The following is a 20,628-nucleotide window of genomic DNA, read 5'->3' on the forward strand; positions in this document are numbered from 1 at the left end:
GGGAGGTAGTGAATAAATTCTTTCAATGACTATTTTGCCGTCTGGATCTAGTACCTCAAGCAGTTTTCATTAATGATTTCTTGAAAGATATTTGTTTGTTTTTTTCATCATGGCTTTCTGGTAGACCAATAATTCTAAGATTTTCTCTTCTGGATATATTTTCCAAATAAATTGTTTTTCCAATGACATATTTTACATTTTCTTCTATTTTATCATTCTTTAGATTTTCTTTTGCTGATTCTTGGTGCTTCAAAGAGTCATTAGCTTCCATTTGCCCAACTGTAATTTTAAATGTGTTGTTTTCTTCATTTAGCTTTTGTACCTCATTTTCCATTTGTCTTCCATTTGTCTAATTTTTTTTTCATTTTAAGGAATATTTTCTCCACTTAGGTTGTGTATCTCTTTATGCATTTGGCCAATTTTAATTTTAAGGAACTGACTGTATTTTTAAAATCATTGCTAAAGTTTTCTTCTACCTCTGTCACTTGGATTTTAAAATCATTCTTCATTTATAAAATGAGAAAACAGAAACAGATACTCTTTGAGGTTCCTTCTACATCTAACATTCTCCAGTGGCATGAGTTTCTGTGGCCAGTTGTTGGCATCTGTAAACCTATGTTTTGCACACTAGATGGCAGCATTATAATAAGTTTGGCTCTACAGGACCTTCTGAACAAACTTCATGGGAAACTTGATTCGCTTTTGTTTGTTTGTTTGTTTGTTTGCAAGTAAGACAAGATTTTATTTTGGGATGGTAGGAAAAGAAAAAGATAAAAAAGATGGATGGGGCAGATAGCTTATTTGCTGGATGGTTTCTAGAATTCCTCACCTTCATCTTTGCCCTCTACAGAGCCTATGCCTACTTCCTCATAATCCTTCTCCAGGGCAGCCAAATCTTTTCCAGCCTCTGAGAATTCTTCTTACTCCATGCCTTCACCCGTATATCATGCACAAATACTTAATTGACATACATAAGGTCAAACTTGTGATTTAAATGTGCCCATGCTTCAACAACGGCTACTGTATTACTCAGTATGTATAATGCCCACTGTACTTTAGCCAGGTCTCCATCAGGTACCATAGTTGGGGACTGGTAATTGATCCCAACCTTGAAGCCAATGGGACACCAGTGTACAAAATGAATGGTTCTCTTGGTGTTGATCGTGGCAATGGTTGCATTAACATCATTGGATACCACATCAACTAGGTTCAGCATACAACAGGCCATGTATTTGTCCTTATGTGGGTCACACTTTGCCATCTAGTTGGAGAGGACAAACCAGGCATTGGAGATCTCTACTAAAAAGAGCTGCTCATTTTAGGCCTTTTCAGTGGAGATAATGGGCAACTAGATGTAGTGTTAATGTGATATTCACAGTACCTATGGCAGCCATGAATATACTGGCACAATTCTGAATCACAAAATATAACAGATTCTCCATGTGAAAATAAAACCAAAACACTTATCCAAATATCAGAAAGTCAAAAACATCATAGTAACAAAAATCTATGCACAACAATAAAGCAGAGGACAGCACCATCCCCAAGCCTTCACCCTTCTAGGCTTTCCAAAACACAGCTCCATTAAATAAATCACAAGCAAACTCTCTTAAACAAAATCACAAACAAGCTCTTTCACTCATGCTAGCCAGCAGCCTGCTTGCCTGAATCCTTCTTAGTTCTGGATAGACTCTGAACAATTTCCTCTCAGCTCTGCTCTAGCTCTACTTCTTTCTTCTCCACTTTTCCTTTTCTACCCATTCAGCAAACTTCTCTCACCACAGGCTCCATGTTACTCAGCCTTCCATGTGACTTAAGCAGGTCACATGTGCCTATTAATGTATGGGAAAGATCTTCCCTTAAGGCAAAATACAAAAACCCCTTATGTAAAAATATATTAAAAATACTTTTGGCCCCAAGATCTTTCTCATTCATTACATAGGTCAAAGGGGCAACTGCTATCAACAGAACTTTAACAAGGATAACAGAAAATAAGCATATAAAAGAATATCTTAGGCAACTGGTGACAACAGAACTTTACAATGTAACAAGGATCATAAAAAATGAGGACATAAACAGTATCTTAGGGTGGAACTTGAGCACAAGCACCCCACCATTCCCACTTCAAATGAATGGAGAACAAAATCTTGGAGTAAAGGCAAAAGGTCTCTTCTCCCATAGCTACTTCCTTCTGAGATTGAATGTGGAGCTGTCCTTGCCCCAAAAAGGTCTTATTTGAAGGGTCAATTCTTTAGGTGACACGCAGAGCGTGGTCAACATCAGGTCCAGGGTAGACACAGCATGGTAGAGGATAGGGGGTGACATCTGATTAAGCAAACAGCCATCTGCAGATGGAGGGTAATAAGCCTGCAGAAAACAAATCTCACAAACAAGGTGAACAAATAAAAAGACAAAAAGAAACAAGGAGACAATAATCAGAAGCAGGGTAGATATAGGTTCAGCCACGCTTCTGGAGTCCAAGAACCCACTATCATAGCCTCACTCACTGTTGTTTACTGTTTTCTATCTTGGAGTTTAGGGGTCACCATTCTGGTTATAGTTATACTTTCTTTACTGCGAGCTGAGGCCTGATCAACCCCTCATTCTCCCTGAAAGTGTGACAAACTTGGATACAATGTTTCAGGAGGATCTGCAGGGGCAACTCTCATTTCCCTGCTCGGTCTAAAATAAAGCTTCTTTTCTCGATACATTTTGTATAGTTCATTAGTTGGAATGCCATCTATTCTTCCAAAATCTATCCCTGCTCTCAACAGAGCAGTAAAAAAAAAAATTTTCTTGTCAATCTATTCTGACCTCAAATCCTCTGACTATTTTCTGTCAAGGAAATTTATCTTTTTTCACTAATTCTCGTCATCCAAGATACCAACAATTCTCCCATCCTTTGGGTCAATCAACGTAAAATCTCTGGGACCCCTTGCTGAGTAAAATCCTCAATTACCTCCCCAAATACTGTGGGTGCCCCCTGATTCCCCTGCTTCCATCTTTGTACTGCCTGAACCTCAGCCTCCTCATTTGTTGTATCATTGTTCCATTGAGCAAGACTGGGATTTAAAGTTAATTGTAAATGTATGAAATTGTTGAGGTTGAGGATTCTTTTTTACCCCAAAATAGTGACACATAGGGTCCTGCTCAAATGAATTCAACCCAAATCTTTTTTCAGTTAAAGAAAGTCAAACTTTGTTACCTACAGAGGGACTGAGGAAGGAGTCTGGGGGTGGCCCCAGGTGGTGTGGAAGTTCCAGGGATGGTCTTGATGAGAGTGGCCAGTAACCTGGAGATTTGGACTGATAGGAACAAAAATGAGAAATAGAACAGTGATTTGGGCATAATGATAAGGAAGAGTTTATAGGCCTATAGAAAGCCAGATCAAGTAGAGAAATCTAAGGAGCTTTAAATGTGAGGTTTTTCCAGGGCCCTTTTAGACAAATGGAACAAAAAATTCCTTTAGAGTAAGGGACAAAGGTCCAACTTGGAATAAGTTCTTTACCTATTACAAAATTATGTAAAAGCAATTGGCATTAAAGCAATTAACTGAATCAAATTACTGAGACTAAATCTGAGACATCTTTAGTTAGGGGAAAAGAATTGGTGTATTTTCTGAGAGGTGGGTAACCTCTAGTAATATTTGGCATTATTGGAAAATTCAATGTTTCTGTTTTGATTTGAATGCATTTCATGAACATAAGTTGAAGTTAGTGTTTGAACTTATCATATGTGTAGCTCATTCTTTTAGATTGAGCAGGGTTATAAAGGTATAGAGAAGCTTGGGAAATAGATGTAAATTTAGAGCAATAACATTGTTTTAATGGTAAATGTGATATTGATTGTTATTTAATCAGGAATTAGAACACGTATAGAAAGGCATGCAAGCTACTTAAGATTTGCTTCAAAAGATGTTTCTTAGCCAATGTGAAATTATAGTCATATCTGAAACTGATTATTGGAGCTTGCTGTGATAAGTTTTTATGGCACTATTGACTGACTGTTTTTCTGAGTCTAACTCCAGGTGTGGATAGCAAGAAAGCCATCAGATCCATGATTCCAATAAGCCTGTGAAATGCTGGTATGAACTACAAAGGTGATTTTATGGAAAATCTGGGAAAACTACTGCTCAGCCTGGACTGAGGTAGGATTTTCCTGATTCAATTTCCCCATTGACACCTGATTGACTTTATGTCTGGCTGAATGTCAGTTGACAATCTTCTCCTGCCTGGGATTGATATGAAGTTAGGAAGATGTTCTCCTGAAATATCCCTACTCTTATGGCAATTTTCTGTAATCAAAAGTTTTGTAAGCATAAGAGAATATCTGAGGTTAAGCTCAAAAATTAAACTTTTAGGCTTAGGATTTTATAACAAAAGCAGTAATTTATAGTCCTTTAATTCTTAGTAATAGTATGGAGACAATCAGGTCAAGGGCTTGCGAGGTTAGCATACATAGTTATTATTTTGTCTTAGTAGCTTAATGTGAATTTCTTAAACATGACAATTAGCCAAAGTTCCAATTTTGATTTTGTAAGGTTAATAAGTGTCTAAAGTTCATGAATGGTCATCTAAAATTGTATTGTATTAAGGTCAGTTTTGTAGGAGAGTGGACATCTGGATTTCTACAAGAAGGTGAAGGAAAGAAAATGCTGAGATGCTGTGCTGAAGATGGCTTGAAGAAGCATCACATGACCAGAAGTTGGAATTATTTTGTGATGTGATATGTACTATGTTAACAATGATTATTTAGTATATTTATGTAAGTACTGGAGCCTGTTATTGACTCCTTAGTGAAATCTCATGGAGGGGTCTTCCCCCACCACCTCCCCTATAATTTGTCAATGAATCAATCAGCCTTATACCCAAGTGATGGGACTGGTACCAAATCTGATACAGTGGACTGTAGCATCACAAGATCCTGGAACCTTAAAATTTGAAGAAGGGGACATATCCATTCATGACAGAAAAGACTGTTGTGGGTTTATTGTTCTTGTTAGTTGCTATGCCTTTTCTTTGCTTTGCTGCAGGTATTTTGAAGTATAGTAAGAATGGTGTAAGAAATCTTCAATTGAAAAATGAACATCTCTCCTTTAAAGAAAAAGAGGGATTGAGTGTAACAGGTATATTTAGTAAAGGCCCCATAGGGAGTGGGTTCTCCTTTCTGCAGCCTTGATTCCCAGTTTTCACAGAACCTTGTGCTGTTAACCCATTCTCTTGCTGCGAGAAATAAGGCAAATTCTCCCACCCTGGGAAATTCATTTCTTCCTCTGTCTCTTCTGTCTTTCTGTCTCAAAATAGAGGTGTGATATTTTGCAACCCCATCCTCAACACCATGAATAATGCCAATGCAATATTCACAGCACTTATGGCGGCCAAGAATGTCTTGGCACAATTCTGAATAGCAAAATTAAGCAAACTCTCTACTTGGAAACAGAATCAAAACATTTCTTTAGGTACCAGAAAACCAAATCCATCATAGCAACAAAAATCTATATGCACTAACAACGCAGAGGTCAACACAATCCCCAGACCTTCCCCATGTTTGGCTTCCCACAAAACAACTCCATTAAACAAATTGCAAGCAGATTTTCTTAAATAAATCACAAACAAGCTCTTTCACTCACACTAGCCAGCAGTCTGTTGTATCCTTCCTGGCTCTGACTAGACTCTGACCAATTTCCTCTCATCTCCACTCTAGCTTTCCCTCTTCCTGGTCCACTTTTCCTTTTCTACCCATTCAGCAAATTCCTCTCACCAGAGGCTCCATGTGATGCAGGTCACATGGCCCTATTAATGGATAGGAAAGATCTTCCCTTAAGCTAAAATACATTAACTCATTATGCAAAAATACATTAACAATACAGTAGGTGAAGAGGGGGAAGTGGATTGGAGGATATGGCACTAGTTTAGTCTGGAACTCTGTAATGTCTACATTGAGGGCATCATCAAAGCACAGGGAGGCAATGACAGAGGAAATGATCTGACCAATGAGCCAGTTGAAGTTGGCATATGTACTGTGCTCAATGTCCAGATTCTGGTGGTAGATGTCATAGATTAATTCATTGTCCACCATGAAAGCACAGTCTGAGTGCTCCAATGTTGTCTGAGTGGTTAGGATGGAGTTGTATGCTCTATTACAGTTGTGGATACTTGTGGGGCTGGACAGATGGCAAACTCCAACTTGGACTTCTTGCCGTAGTCAACAGAGAGCCACTCCATCAGCAGAGAGGTGAAACCTGAACCTGTGCTGCCCCCAAAACTGTCAAATAACAGGAATCCCTGTAGCCTTGTGCATTGGTATGACAGTTTTCAGATGAACTCCAATAAAAGATCAATTATTTCCTTACCAACAGTGTATGACATAAGGCATACTTATTAGTAGCATTTTCCTTGCCAAAGATCAACTGCTCAGGAAGGAATAGCTGTTTATAGATGTTAGTTTAAACCTCGTATATTACTGCAGGTTCCAAGTCTACAAAGACTGCTCTGGGGACATACTTGCCAGCTCTAGATTCACTGATAATGGTATTGGAGGAGTCAAAACCACACCCCAAGGTACTCTTACTGGGCATGGTACCATTGGCTTGGATACCATGCTTTAAGCAATATAATTCCCAGTACAGGCATTGCCCATCTGTACTCCAGCCTGGCTAACATAGATGGAGATATGCTCATGCATGATGTCTCTGATGGGTGAAGATGGAATGGTACTGTTGACAGATTACAGATTACAGGTCTCTACCAAAACAGGAAATACAAAGCTTGTTTTTTTTTTTTTTTAACTGGATGGGGCCCTAGAAGAGGTATTAGACTGAATACCAAACTGAAGGTCTACAGAACTGTTGTGCTGACCTCATTGTTGTATTCCTGTGAAACATGGACAGTCCACCAGTGCCAGGCATGGAATCTAAATTGCTTCCATTTGAACTGTCTTAGGAAGATTCTGAGGATCACCTGGCAGGATAAGGTACCAGACACTGAAGTTCTTGCTCGAGCCGAACTGCCAAGCATTCTAACTATGCTTCAGAGATTGCAACTCCAATGGGCTGGTCACATTGTTCAAATGCAAAATGTATGCTTGCCTAAAAAAACTATTTTATGGAGAACTCGCATGGGCCAGGTGATTACATGGTGGCCAGAAGAAGTGATACAAGAACACTAAAGGTCTCTCTCAAGAACCTTGAATTTGACTGTGCAACATGACAGACACTGGCATAGGACCACTCAGCATGGCATGCCTGTATCAGAAAGGGTGCTGTGCTCTATAAGCAAAGCAGAATTGAGACAGCACAAAGTAAAAGTAGGATGTGCAAATTTTGGTACCCACCTCAAGTATTCACACGGACTATGTGAGCTCAACCTGTGGTGGAGCATTCTGAGTTGGTATTGGTCTGATCAGTCACAATAGGACACACTGAAATTTCACTTTATCATGGTGATGTCCTTTTGGTCCTCTTTGAGAATAGACAACAACCAACCACCCATCCAAACAAAGATGTCTAAAAATCAAGGAAAACAATTTCCTTCAAGTACAACATTTTCAAAAATTTCCCTCTGAATATATTCATGATAAATTACTGTTCTTTTTTTCCTCTAGGATTAGGCTAGTTTTGCATAAGGGGAGGAAAAGTCCTTAGGAAAGAAGTAAATAAAACAAAACCAAAGAAAATTAAGTCAAAAGAAAAGATTATTTCATATACTTGCTTAGATGAATATGTGCAATATTTATTAATCTTGGTGAAAGTCTAAGGATGCCCTCCAGTCACGGCATGTAGAGTCTGATCAATGGTGTTAATGGATTATCTTTAAGTTACAATGCAGCTTCAATACGGACAGGGGCATACCAATGCCTCCATCTTATGCAGAGCCTTTGAAGTTGGAATGCTGTACAGTACTAGATGCAGAACAATTTGGGATACTCTCTGTTTCACAACACTTCACAGAATGGAACTCTAGGTATGGTATGATTTGACAAATAGAGCTGATATTTCATGTGTGTTGGTATTCAATTTTACTTCATGCACACAAGTGTATGTGTGTGTGTGTTTAGTGTGCTATAACATTCCTTGAAATTCTTCCTAGATTGTTGCAGCTCCCAATTTGGAAGTAGGTTTCTTCTTTGCCCAACATCCCCAAAAGACTTTTTATTATGCCATCTCATATTGATTAGCAGTGATAAATTGGAACAGGCAATTCTTTTGATTGACTTTAGTGGCAGCCACAGTCATGTTGCAGAGATCCAGTGGATAACAATAGCTGATATTCATGCCGCTGCCGGGAGGGATACCATTTTCCATAAAGTATGGGTTGGTGCTCCAGTTAGCATAATTTCAAACAACACAGAAGCTCAGATTCTCCTGCACATCATCCACTGCATGGCTTCTCTTGTCATTCCCTTTGTAGTTCTGCATGGTTTCAGTGTATGTCCAATGGAAGGTGTCCTTGATCTCATGTTAAAAAGGAAAATCTGAAATGCCAGCCACCAGCTCAGCCAAGAACAGCAGGGACAAAAACATGCCATACAGTTTTAACATCTATGGGCTTCCATGACAAGGGGTAAAAGATCCAAATAAAAGAACACAATGGTAGTGGCAGTCCAAATGAGCATATAGAAATGTATGCTTACCTCAGACTCCAACTGCCAGAAAAATAACACCAGTAATCCATAAAATGAAGTAGTAGATGATGAGGAGGATTGTGAGATGGGTTATTACGGGTTTGGTTTCCATTCTTCTTGATATCATACTACAGAAGCTCAAGTAGCAGCTGTGCAGGTGGAAGGAGGGAAGACAGAGATCAATTCTTTACTTTGCAGAAGTCATATTTGTCATATTTCTGGCCATCTGAGCTACAGTAAGGGTTAAAATCTCTGGCGCAGAATACCTTGGGGTCCTAAAATTCACTGCAGCTCACCTACCATACTCTAACAGAAAAAAGTGTCACAGTATTCTCGGAGGACTGACCTGTCAAAAACTCAGTATTGTTTTTAATGAAACTGAAGCCTACAATTTTATATGCTAGCTGTAATGTTCAAGCCACTTGGAAGGGAAATCTTTCTCATCTTTATTACATCTTCTTCTGCCTTTGTAAATACAGGTTGCTGATGATAATCTTCTTATCAATTGTGCTAGGTCATCATGATGAACATTAAATTTTGTATAATGTATCATAATGATACAGTGGAGATGGGGTAGAAAAAGGTGGTCTTTTTCCCATACTGAGGGACCCTAGATGGCTGAGGAGCTGTTTTATGGACAACTTAACCTCCATGATTCTGGTGAGCCCCTTTAAAATGAAACTACATAATAGTTCTTGAATTCAGAAATAATCATCATATTGTGTGGTGAGACTTGTTGACTGATACTGGGAAGGACATTATAGAACATGTAACACAAACCTTAATTTTATAGATAGAGAAACTGAGACCCAGGGGAAACAATACTTTTTTTCCAAGTAAGATAGTGGCAGGTTAAAAATAAAACCCAGATTTCTTGATGTTCAACTCAATATATACTTTATTTTTTAATTGTAATTTTTTTTTAATTTTAAACTTAAATACAAAATAAGAAACAAGAACAAAATTTAAGTTTAAAAAAAATCAAATAATAGAAAATAAGAAGAAAAGCATTGTCATGTGCACAGCAGATCATGTGAAAATTTAAAATATATAGCCATAAATTTCCATTTCAAGAAAGTCTATGTAATAAATAGTATTCATTGGGCTCATGTGACCTGCCTGGGTCACACAGAAGTCTGAGTCACATGGAACCTGTGGTGGGAAGAGTTTGCTTAATGGGTGGAACAGGAAGAGGTGGAGCTGGAACAGAGTTGAGAGGAAGTTTGTCTTGAGAGTAGTCAGAGTTAGGAAGCATGGCTAGTATGAGTGAAAGAGCTTGTTCATGTTTTATTTAAGAGAGTTGGTTTGTGATTTGTATAACTGAGCTGATTTGTGGGAAACCTAGCATGGGGAAGGCTTGGTGATGGTACTGTTCTCTGCATTGTTATTGTGTATAAATTTTTGTTACTGTGATGGCTTTGGCTTTCTGATATCTGCATAAATACTTTTGTTCTGCCTTCCAAGTGGAGAGTCTGTGATATTTCGAGATTCAGAATTGCGGTGAGATATTCATGGCCATAGTAGGCATTGTGAATATCACAACGGCACTACAAATTGTGATGACGATGGGATTGTGAAATCTCTGACCTCTAGTTAGAGACAGAAAGGCAGAGGATATCACAGGGTGGAAGGATTTTTATCCCTCCCTAGCAAGTAAATGGGTTAAAAGCACAAGGCTCCATGAAAACTGGGAATTCCCTTAATAACTTTCCCCAATATGATACTCAGATGAAGCTAAGACAGGAATGTAGAGGTGTTGACTCCCAATCTAAACCTCTTTCTACTACTCCTAAGTAGCAGGAGGTAGATTGAGGACATGAATAAGCAAAAGAACTCAGTCTGTTTACTGGCCTTGTGTATCAAACCAATCTTTGTTTGCATGACAAAAGACAGCAAATTGTAGCAAGTGATACAGGGAGTGGGCTAATATTGACAAAGCAAAATTTTGATTGGTTAGGCAAATTGGGACAGTCTTGGCTAACTACATTCTTACATGAGCTCATTCCCTAACAGAGGAGATCTGATTATCTCTGTGTCCAAGGAAAACACTGAAAAGTTAGATAACTATGAGGGCAAGCAGAATAGAATCTTTTGCTGTTTTTGTTTACACCAAGAAGTATAATACCTCTGAATAATGTGATTAAGGAGGACCTTTTCCAACCATTGTTGAGCCTGGGAAGATTTTTAGGAAGGTCCACACCTTTTGTTAATGAGCCACTGGTTCTCAAGGGATGTGATGCCTTCTGGCTCTAAAAAGACTGTGAGGTGTGGTTTTACTTTGGGGCTCTGAGAAGTCACTAAGGAGTCCCCAGCTTTGAAAATCCAGTCATTGGTGCTTCTCTTTCTGGTAATTATGGTCAGACAGTTGGACCTGCCTATTGAATTGTGATGTATATATTGCTTACTGTTAGATAATTTGGAAGAGCTGTCTTCTGGTTTAGATTTTCCTGTATTTTCTCAGAAGTCCAGGGTGCTAACTTTTTCCTCTGAACTAACTGAATGATAAATATGCTTGATTAAAGTGATTGTTTACTCCTCAAAAGTTGCATTTAATTTTATAAATGCGGATGTAAGAATCTGTGATAACAGCCCCCCGTGTATGTTGGGGTTCTTACTGTTACAGTAACCGGGATGGAAACAATGGAAACAGAAATATGAGGAAATTATGGTTAAGTACAGAAAAGGGACAATTTCAGGGCATGTATTAGTGGTCTTGTTAGTTATTTTTTAAGGAGTGCCATGTAGATGAGAGGTTAGGCTTGTTCGTCTTCTCAGAGTTCAATAAAAGGAATGATAAGGAAAAGGTAGCCCCCAAAACTATCTTGGTTGAAAAGTAAATAGTTCCATGATGCCATTCAGAAGCAGCCTCATTCTCTAATCCAGTAATTTAATCTCAATCAATTAGTCAATAAACATTAAGCGTCTACTATATACCAGATAGTGTGCTAAGCACTAGGCATACAAAAAGGAGCAAAAGAAAGTCCATGTCCTCAAGGAGCTTATGGTCTGTTGTCCCTGTGCCCCAAAAGGCTATAGAAACATTCTTGTTTTAAAAATTTTGGCCCAGTACTGAACACAGTTTTCTATGTTTTCTAAGTGAAAGGCAGTGGGATGAAGACAAGCTTGTGTAATTCTGGTCCTGATTTTGCTATTAGTTGAGACTAAAATTTCATTAGCTAATTAAACTACCATGTCACATTGTTGACAAATGTTGATAATTCTGGTCCATTCACACACACACACACACACATACACACCAAACAAAAAAAACCAAAACAGGAACACTGGGGGTGAATTGGCTAACTAGCTATATTCCCCCAATCTTGTTCTTCAGAATAATCTTATGAAGAACCCCTTTACCATTTTAGAAAGGGTTTATTTCTTTAATATAATAAAGAAATTAATCCATTATTAATTATGCATATAATATGATAAATGAGTTATCTATTATTAAATATCCAGAATTATCCATCTGCCATGGCAAGAGAAATCTAGTTGCCAGATAATATTAACAAACTAACAACAGCAACAATAATAATAATAATAATAGTAACGATAAAATCTTACCTAAGAAGAAGCAAAAAAGGGACAGAGAGAAAAGTACAAAGGCATTTGTTACTTTCATGGTAGCCAAGTTGGGGCTACACAATCTGCTTTGGTGAAAAATAGTTACACAAGAGGGGACAATAAACATAAGATAGTGGAGAAAATTCAGGGATTTGCTTAAACTGTCCTCCAGACCCCACCAAATGCCTGTGAAAAATGACTCTAAACAAATCTAGAGCAACAGAACCTACAAAATGATAGAGTGAAACAAATTTCCAGCCCAAGAAAATCTGGAAGGTACACATGAAAGGTCTATTTCACCAATTTGAGATAAGGGCACAATTCAGCATGGGCCACGCTGGCATAGACCAGGCCCTAGCAAACTCAGAGTAGGCCTCAGGGCACTGAATCACTGGCATCTGTAGCAGTTTCTAAATTTCTCAATTCACAAACACCAAAAGCAACTTAGAAGGTGAATAAGCAAGGTATTTCAGACCTGGGTGAGATAGGGGTGTGGCCAGGCCCCAATTCAGTGTCAGTGACTGTAAATTGAAGATGGAGAGCTTTCAGCCCACAGAAAGTCGGGAGGGGGGATTGAGTGGATGATCAGAGGGGAATTATAGGGATCTCTCTGTTGGTGCTGAGGCAGGATTCTCTTGTTTTGTCTGTCTTTGGATCTAGGTCTTAGTCCTAGGTGGCAGTCCTGGGATGAGAAAGAGTGCTGGCATGGTGGTACTTGTGGTGACAGCCAAGGTGGAATCATCCTCTAAGTTCCAAGGTAGCAAAGAATACTGGTGGTCACTCATAGAGCAGAACATAGACCAAGAGAAGAGTAAATATTTTTTCTTTGACCATACCATCTTGGAAGAGCTGAAAATTTACAGTTCCCTAGAAGTATCTCTGAAAACAGCTGCACAAAGGCCCTGAAGCTTGGGACATTGTACCCTACACACTGGAAAGAGAATCCTACCTTAGCAAAGAGTATAAAAGTCAAATAATTCACTGGAAAAGTGAGCAAACAGAAGAAAAAAAAATTCAGAGTACAGAATCTTACTATGGTGACAAAGGAGATTAAAACATACAAGCACAAAGCAATAAAGCCAAAGCTCCTACATCCAAAGCCTCAAAGAAAAATAGAAACTGATCTCAGGGCATGAAAAAGATGAAAAATGGCTTTGAAAGTCAAGTAAGAGAAGAAGAGGAAAAACAGGAAGAGAAATGAATGTGAGGCAAGAAAATCACGAAAAATGCACCCACACCTTATTACAGAAGACTGAAGAAACACACTAAAGAAAATAATACCTTAAAAACCAACCCAAACGGCAATCAAGGTCCAAAATGCCAATGAGGAGAAGAATGTTTTAAAAAGCAGAACTGGTCAAATGCAAAAGGAAGTCCAAAAGTTCACTGAAGAAAATAATTCCTTTAATTGTAATGGAGCTAATGAACACCAATGACTTTATGAGAAATCACGATATTATAAAACAAAACCAAAGGAATGAAAAAAAAAAAGACAATGAAATATCTCATTGGAGAAAAAAAAACATAACTGATGTGGAAAATCGATCAAAGAGAGATAATTTAAAAATTATTGGACTACCTGAAAGTCATGATCAAAAAAAAGAGCCTAGATATCATCTTTCAAGAAATTATCAAAAGATTGTTGGATGTGTGGAGCCAAGATGGTGGAGTAGAAAGACAGACCTCTAGAAGCTCCCCCACATAGTCCCTAAAAATACCTGGAAAAAAATTACTCTGAACAAATTCTAGAGCAATAGAAGTTACAAAACGACAAGATGAAAGAGATTTCCAACCCAAAACAGTCTGAAAGGCAGACAGGAAAGGTTTATTGTGCCAATGTGGAGCAGAGCAAAGCCCAGCATGGGCAGCATGACACAGCAGGGACAAGATCTTTCTATAGGGATAAGGACCAAAACAGGAATACCAAAGAGGTCTGTACTGAGACCGTACTCCTATCTGAAACTTCAGAAGGGACTATAAACTACTCCCATTCACAAAGAGCACTCTTGGAAGAGCTGAAGAAGGAAAGAGAAGGAAAAAATGGCTGGTGACGTTAAAAGTATGAGAAAAGAATTCACTGAAGAGAACAGTTCTTTAAAATAGAAAATTGAACAAATGGAAAAGGAAGCACAAAACTTAACTGGGAAAATTAGAAAGTAGAAAAGGAAGTACAAAAACTAACTGGAGAAAATAATTCCTTAAAGTGAAAAATTGTACAGATGGAAAAAGATAAAAAAATTAACTGAAGATAACAATTTGATGAAAATTAGAATTGGTGAACTAGAAGTTAATGTCTCTATGAGAAATCAAGAAATAGTCAAACAAAATCTAAAGAATGAAAAGATAGAAGACAATGTAAAATATCTAATTGGAAAAACTGACCTGGAAAATAGACTCTGGAGAGACAATTTAAGAATTATTGGCCTACCAGAAAGCCATGATGAAAAAAAGAACCTGGACAATATCTTCCAAGAAATCATCAAGGGAAACTGCCCAGAAGTAATAGATCTAGAGAGGAAAATAGTCATCAAAAGAATCAACCATTCACCTCCTGAAAGAGATCTTCCCTGAAAACTCCAAGAAATATTGTTGCCAAATTCCAGAACTATCATGTAAAGGAGAAAATACTACAAGCAAATGGAAAGGAACCATCCAAATATCTAAGAACTACAGTCAGGTTCACACAGGACCATGAAGCATCTACATTAAAAGATCGAAGGAACTGGAATATGATACTCCATAAAGCAAAGATACTGGGACTACAACCAAGGATCACTTACCCAGCAAAGTTCAGCATAACATTTCAGGCAAGGAGATGGACATTCAATGAAATAAGGGATTTCCAGACATTCCTGATAAAAAGGACAGAACTTAGTAGAAAATTTGATCTTCAAATGCAGGTCTCAAGAAAGGCATAAAAAAATAAACAGGGGAAAAGAAAAACTTGTTCCTCAATTTGGGCGAACTGTTTACCTCCCTATAAGGGAAGATGGTATTTGTTACTCTTGAGAATTGTATATCTATTACAAAATATATAAGGGATATACCTACATGGAGGGAGTGGGTACAAAGTAAATTATATGATGATAAGAATGTGATTTAAGCATGCAAAGGGATTGTATCAGGAGATGTGAAAAGGAGGAAGCAGAAAATGGTAAATTACATCACAGGAAGAAGTACAAAATTATAGTAGAGTAGAGGGAGAGAGAGGAGGGAGATGAGCATTGTTTGAGAGGTACTCTCATCTGATTTGGTTCAAGGAGGGAACAACAAACTTAATTAAGTACATAAACCTAACCAGCTCTACAGGCTGTAGGAGGGGAAAGGGGAAAGAAAGGGGAGGGCAGGCAAAAAGGGAGGGAAGAAGTAATAAGGGTAAAGCAGAGTAAAATGGAGGGGAGCTGAAAGAAGGAAGGGAAGACTGCAGGAGGTGGTGGTCAACATTTAAAACTATTGTGGAGGGCAAGGGAGAACTAAAAGCATAAATGGTGGGAAAGAGGATGGAGAGAAAGACACAGATAGTAATCAAAACTGTGAAAGTGAATGAAATGAACCTCCCATAAAACAGAGATGTATAACAGAATGGATTAAAAGTCATAATACAACAATATGTTGTTTACAAGACACACATTTGAAGTGGGGAGATACACACTGGGTAAAGGTAAAAGGTTAGAGCAGAATATATTGTGCTTCAGCTGATGTAAGAAAAGAAGGGGTAGCAATCCTAATCTCAGACAAAACAAAAAGTAGAAATAAGTCTAATCAAAGGAGATAAGGAATAAAACTTTATCCTGCTAAAAGGCACCGTAGACAATGAAGCAATATCATTACTAAACATATATGCTCCAAGTGGTTTAGCATCCATTTTTTTAGAAAAGAAGTTAAGGGAGTTACAGGAAGAAGTAGACAGCAAAACTGTACTAGTGGGAGACCTCAACCTCTCCTTCTCTGACCATGATAAATCTAACCTTAAAATAAACAAGAAAGAAGTTAAGGAGGTGAATAAAACTCTGGATAAAGTACATATGATAGATCTCTGGAGAAAGCTAAATGGGTATAGAAAGGAATATATGTTTTTCTCAGCTGTACATGGCACATAGACAAAAAATGACCATGTAGTAGGTCATAATAACCTCACAATCAAGGGCCAAAAGGAAAAGATAGGCAATGGATCCTTCTCAGATCATAATGCAACAAAAATTATATGTAACAAAAGGGCATGGAAAGATAGACAAAAAATTAATTGGAAACTAAATAATCTAATCCTAAAGAAGGAGTGGGTCAAACAATAAATCATAGAAACAATCAATTACTTCATTCAAAAGAATGACAACAATGAAACAAACTACCAAATCTTATGGGATAATGCAAAAGGAGTTCTTAGGGGAAGCTTTATATCCTTGAATACCTCCATAAATAAAATAGAGAAAGAGGAGATCAATAAATTGGGCATGCAGCTGAAAAAGCTAGAAAAAAACAAATTGAAAATCCCCAATAAATACCAAATTAGAAATACTGAAAACCAAAGGAGAGATTAATAAAATTGAAATTTTTGTTTACATTTACTTAGAAACAATGCAAAATTTACATTCATTGAAGTATATATTGCCATCAGTGAAACAGACAGGGTAATAATTTTGGTCACACACATGTGGTGATAGTTTTTCAAACTGTCTAAAGTCAAAATGTAAGAATCACAATGGCACAGTATCAATGAGCTATCATGTCTACAACTTCAGGATCCATCATGTTATACTCACAATAAGGGGCAATCAAGGTATCAAGGCTTCTTGTGTCTTTGAACAAACTAATCATAAGAGTATGAGGTCACACAGCTAAGAGGATCTATGGGTTAAGGGTCTAGGGACATGCGTTCAAAGCAAAAACGCTCCCCCAAAGAGAAATGTAACCACTCCAGTCACAGACACGGGTCTATGACCTGAATCCTAAGGCGGCCTCTTAATAGCCAGCAAACCATTGTTTGGGCCAAATTGTTGCCGTCATTCAGACTAACTAAAGTCCCACTTCCTCTATGAAGCCTTCCCAGTTCTCTCTGCACTCAACTCATCTCAACTTTCCCAGAATTCCTATAGCAATCATGGTCTAGTGAGCAAAGATTTGGGTTTAGGAATGTACTGTATCCTTTGGTTTTGTTTTTCAATTAATTTATAAATAGATATCTTGCCTTCCAAATGAGATTGAAAGTTGTTTGACAGAATGAACTGGAATTAGAGTTGAAAAAGATGTTAGAGGAATCCCTCATTTTGCATTTGAGGACATTAAGGTCCAGAGACACTAAATCATATGTAATTGTAAATTGGACTTATAAAAAATATAACTAAATGACTAAAATATCCATAGCGTTTTACCCAGAAATGCCACTGCTAGGCTTATACCCCAAGGAGGTCAAAGACAGGAAGAAAAGTGCCATATCCACTAAAGTATAGATGACAGCTCAAGAGTAATCAAGAGTAATCAAGCATTAGACACAAAGGAGATGTCCATCAGTCACTAAACAAACTGGAATGCATGGAAGTGTTGCAATGTTAGTGTGACTTGCAGAAGATGACTATGAAGACTGCAGAGAGAGATACTATGACATATGAAGTGATGCAAAGTAAAGAAAGCAAAATTAGATGAGAAACAATAATAAAGTGACTACTACAATAATGTAAATGAGAAAGAGATCCAACAACAAGTCAAAACTGATTTCTGAGCAATTATCATGGCCAAGCATAGCCCTAAAGAATAAATCAATTACAAAATCATCTGCTTGGCACTCAAAGCCCTTCATAACCTAACCCTCTCCTACATTTTTAGCCTTCTTATGCCTTACTCCCTGAAACATAGTCTTCAATTCAGTGACACAGGCTCCCTGGCTGTTCCATAAATAAGATGCTCTATCTCTCAGCTCTGGCCATTTTCTCTGACTTTCTCCAACGTTTAGGAGACACTACTTCCTTTTCTCAGTCTTCTGTATTCCTTGGCTTCATTTCAATCCCATCTTGTGAAGAAATCTATTTCCAACTTCTTTTAATTCTGTCACCTTCCTTTTTAAATCATTTATCCTCTATATAGCTTGTTTGTACACTTTTTTTATTTGTAGTTTCCCCCATTATATTATGAGCTCTGTGATGGCAGGGACTGTCGTTTGCCTCTTTTTGCTTCCTCATGCTTATCAGAGTGCTTAGCACATAGTATATACTTAAAATATGTGTAGTGACTGAATGAAGTAAAAGAAGTCAAATCTTTAACTTTCATTGCTTAGTTGGGGACTGCGGGTTTGGAATTGTGCATACGTTGTTGGACTTATTTTAGTGATGGTGATTGTTTTCTTTACATTTTTATTCTTTAAAATTAGGGAAAATTCTGCAGTCTTCTAAGGGAAAAAGTGAGAAATACATTGGGAAAGTATATCTCCATGAAAAATATATTAATAAAAATTTTAAAATAAACAAATATGATTCTGGGAATTGAAATCAGCTCCTCTGATCTCTAAATATTCTATGCTTTCTACTCTACCACAATGCCTTCCTTCTGGCCACATGGAACCTAGTAAAATTCTGAGCACTCTCACAACCCTGACTTAAAACTTCATGAATTGGCTGAATGGGATAGAGCTGAGCTCAGCATCATTTTATTTAATGAGTGGGTAATTTCTGCCTCATTGACTAGTAATTTAGTTCATATATTAATTAGTTCATATATTGAAGCAGCTAAAGACATTAGATGCCCAGTTGAAAGTCAGTTTTTATTCTGTAGTCAGACCCTATAGTCACAGTCCTTAAACCAGAGGAGAATGAGGCAGAAGAGAAGTTTTACGTTGTCTACATATACCAAATGTCTGAATGAAATGTTAAATTTCAGTAGAACCATTTTTTCCTTGGACTATTGGCTTGACCATTTGTTTGAATTAGTCCATGCTAATGGTGTTTTCTACGTACTTAAAAATGTTTTTCCCCCTACACCCTACCGGACTCTTAATTGAGTTATCCCTAATATATATTTTTTAATAATGTTGCATTAATGCTTATAAAGGAACTATTGCTATCACTTGCTCTTTAGAAGTCTCTTTTGTAATTATGTGCATGTCTATGTGTGTGTTTGTGTGTGTGTAGCATAGTGAAAGAAGTTAAAACGATGTCCCTTTGTGACACTGTATGCCTCATACTGAACTTGTGGTCTACCTATTCCTTTTGAGGAGTCAGTCCTATCAAGTTAAAAAAAAATGGATGTAAAAATCTTTCTATGGATTCTGTCTTCTTTATTTTGTATCCATTTCCAGAAATCTTTCTAAGTTTCTCTAAACTCTTCACATTCATTACTTTTTTTAAAAAAACCAAATAAATACCACTTCACTGCCTTCATATAGACTGTTTTTTCAGGCTTTCCTTAACTGATGAATCAATTCATTTTCAAAAAGATGTGGGGTGTTTTATTGACTCAGATTTAATATGTATCCAACTTGTCAAACTACTATTTTCTCCATGGTATTTACAGACTAACTTCTCATTATTATTCCCGCAATTTAACCCAGAGTAGACATTGAACTTTTCTTTTCATCATTCGTGTTATTCAACATTTCAAATGAAGTGAGAGTTGATCTGGTTACGTGTATCTTCCTCTGACATAAGATAACTTCTCCCTACATTCCTTAGAAAATCATAAGATCACAATGCTAGACTCAGAAGAGACCTTAGAACCATCCAGAACAAAGGAACATTATTTGTAATGTTACACTTGGTTGAAGTTTTGGTTAATTTTGTAAGAATTCTTATTTTTCCTCTTTTCGTAGTTCTAGGAATAGCTCTCTGTGAGATGAAGTAGAAAGGATTATAGAAAAAATGCACATGAGATAAACATATACAATTATGTTTTATAGATATATATAATTATATTATTATAAGTACTAAATATTTAATGTTAAATGCTAATATTACAATGAAATTATTTAGCATATTAGCACTATAATGCCAATATTACAAAACATAACAGAATGTTAAATGTGAATGTGTTAACTATATAGTTAAATTCAACATCGTGCATATTATATGTATATAATTTGAATGTTAGTGTATCAAAGAGCTCTTCTCCTATTGTCAAGTCCTAAATGTAGAGGAAGCAAAACTTATTTGAATTTTTCCATTGGTAAAGGCAATGAAGAAAATACCTGGAACCCAAATATAGAGCAATAAATCACCTTACATATATTGTAGGTAAGAATGAACAAGTATTCTTTCATCATTCAGGAGACCCTTTATGTATTTGGATATATCTGGATTTGCTGTCAAAAGAATACCACAACTAGTGGTCAGTAAATTATCAGACAGAGCAATAAATTGGGGCCTATCCTTGAATAGTTGCTAAATAGGAGACTTTCGGATAAATTATTCTTTACAATCAACTGTAACATATTCTCATTCAGAAGACCCCATTTAG

General features: G+C 37.2%; 2 pseudogenes; both read right to left on the bottom strand.

Annotated features, from left to right (window-relative positions):
• Nucleotides 1-815: 815 nt before the first annotated feature.
• Nucleotides 816-6,684, bottom strand: LOC140526281 (tubulin alpha-1C chain-like; annotated as a pseudogene).
• Nucleotides 6,685-8,152: 1,468 nt separating this feature from the next.
• Nucleotides 8,153-8,749, bottom strand: LOC140518040 (tetraspanin-7 pseudogene; annotated as a pseudogene).
• Between the last annotated feature and the right edge of the window lie 11,879 nt (nt 8,750-20,628).

The sequence above is a fragment of the Notamacropus eugenii genome, chromosome 1, assembly GCF_028372415.1.
Source record: "Notamacropus eugenii isolate mMacEug1 chromosome 1, mMacEug1.pri_v2, whole genome shotgun sequence".
NCBI lineage: Eukaryota > Metazoa > Chordata > Mammalia > Diprotodontia > Macropodidae > Notamacropus > Notamacropus eugenii.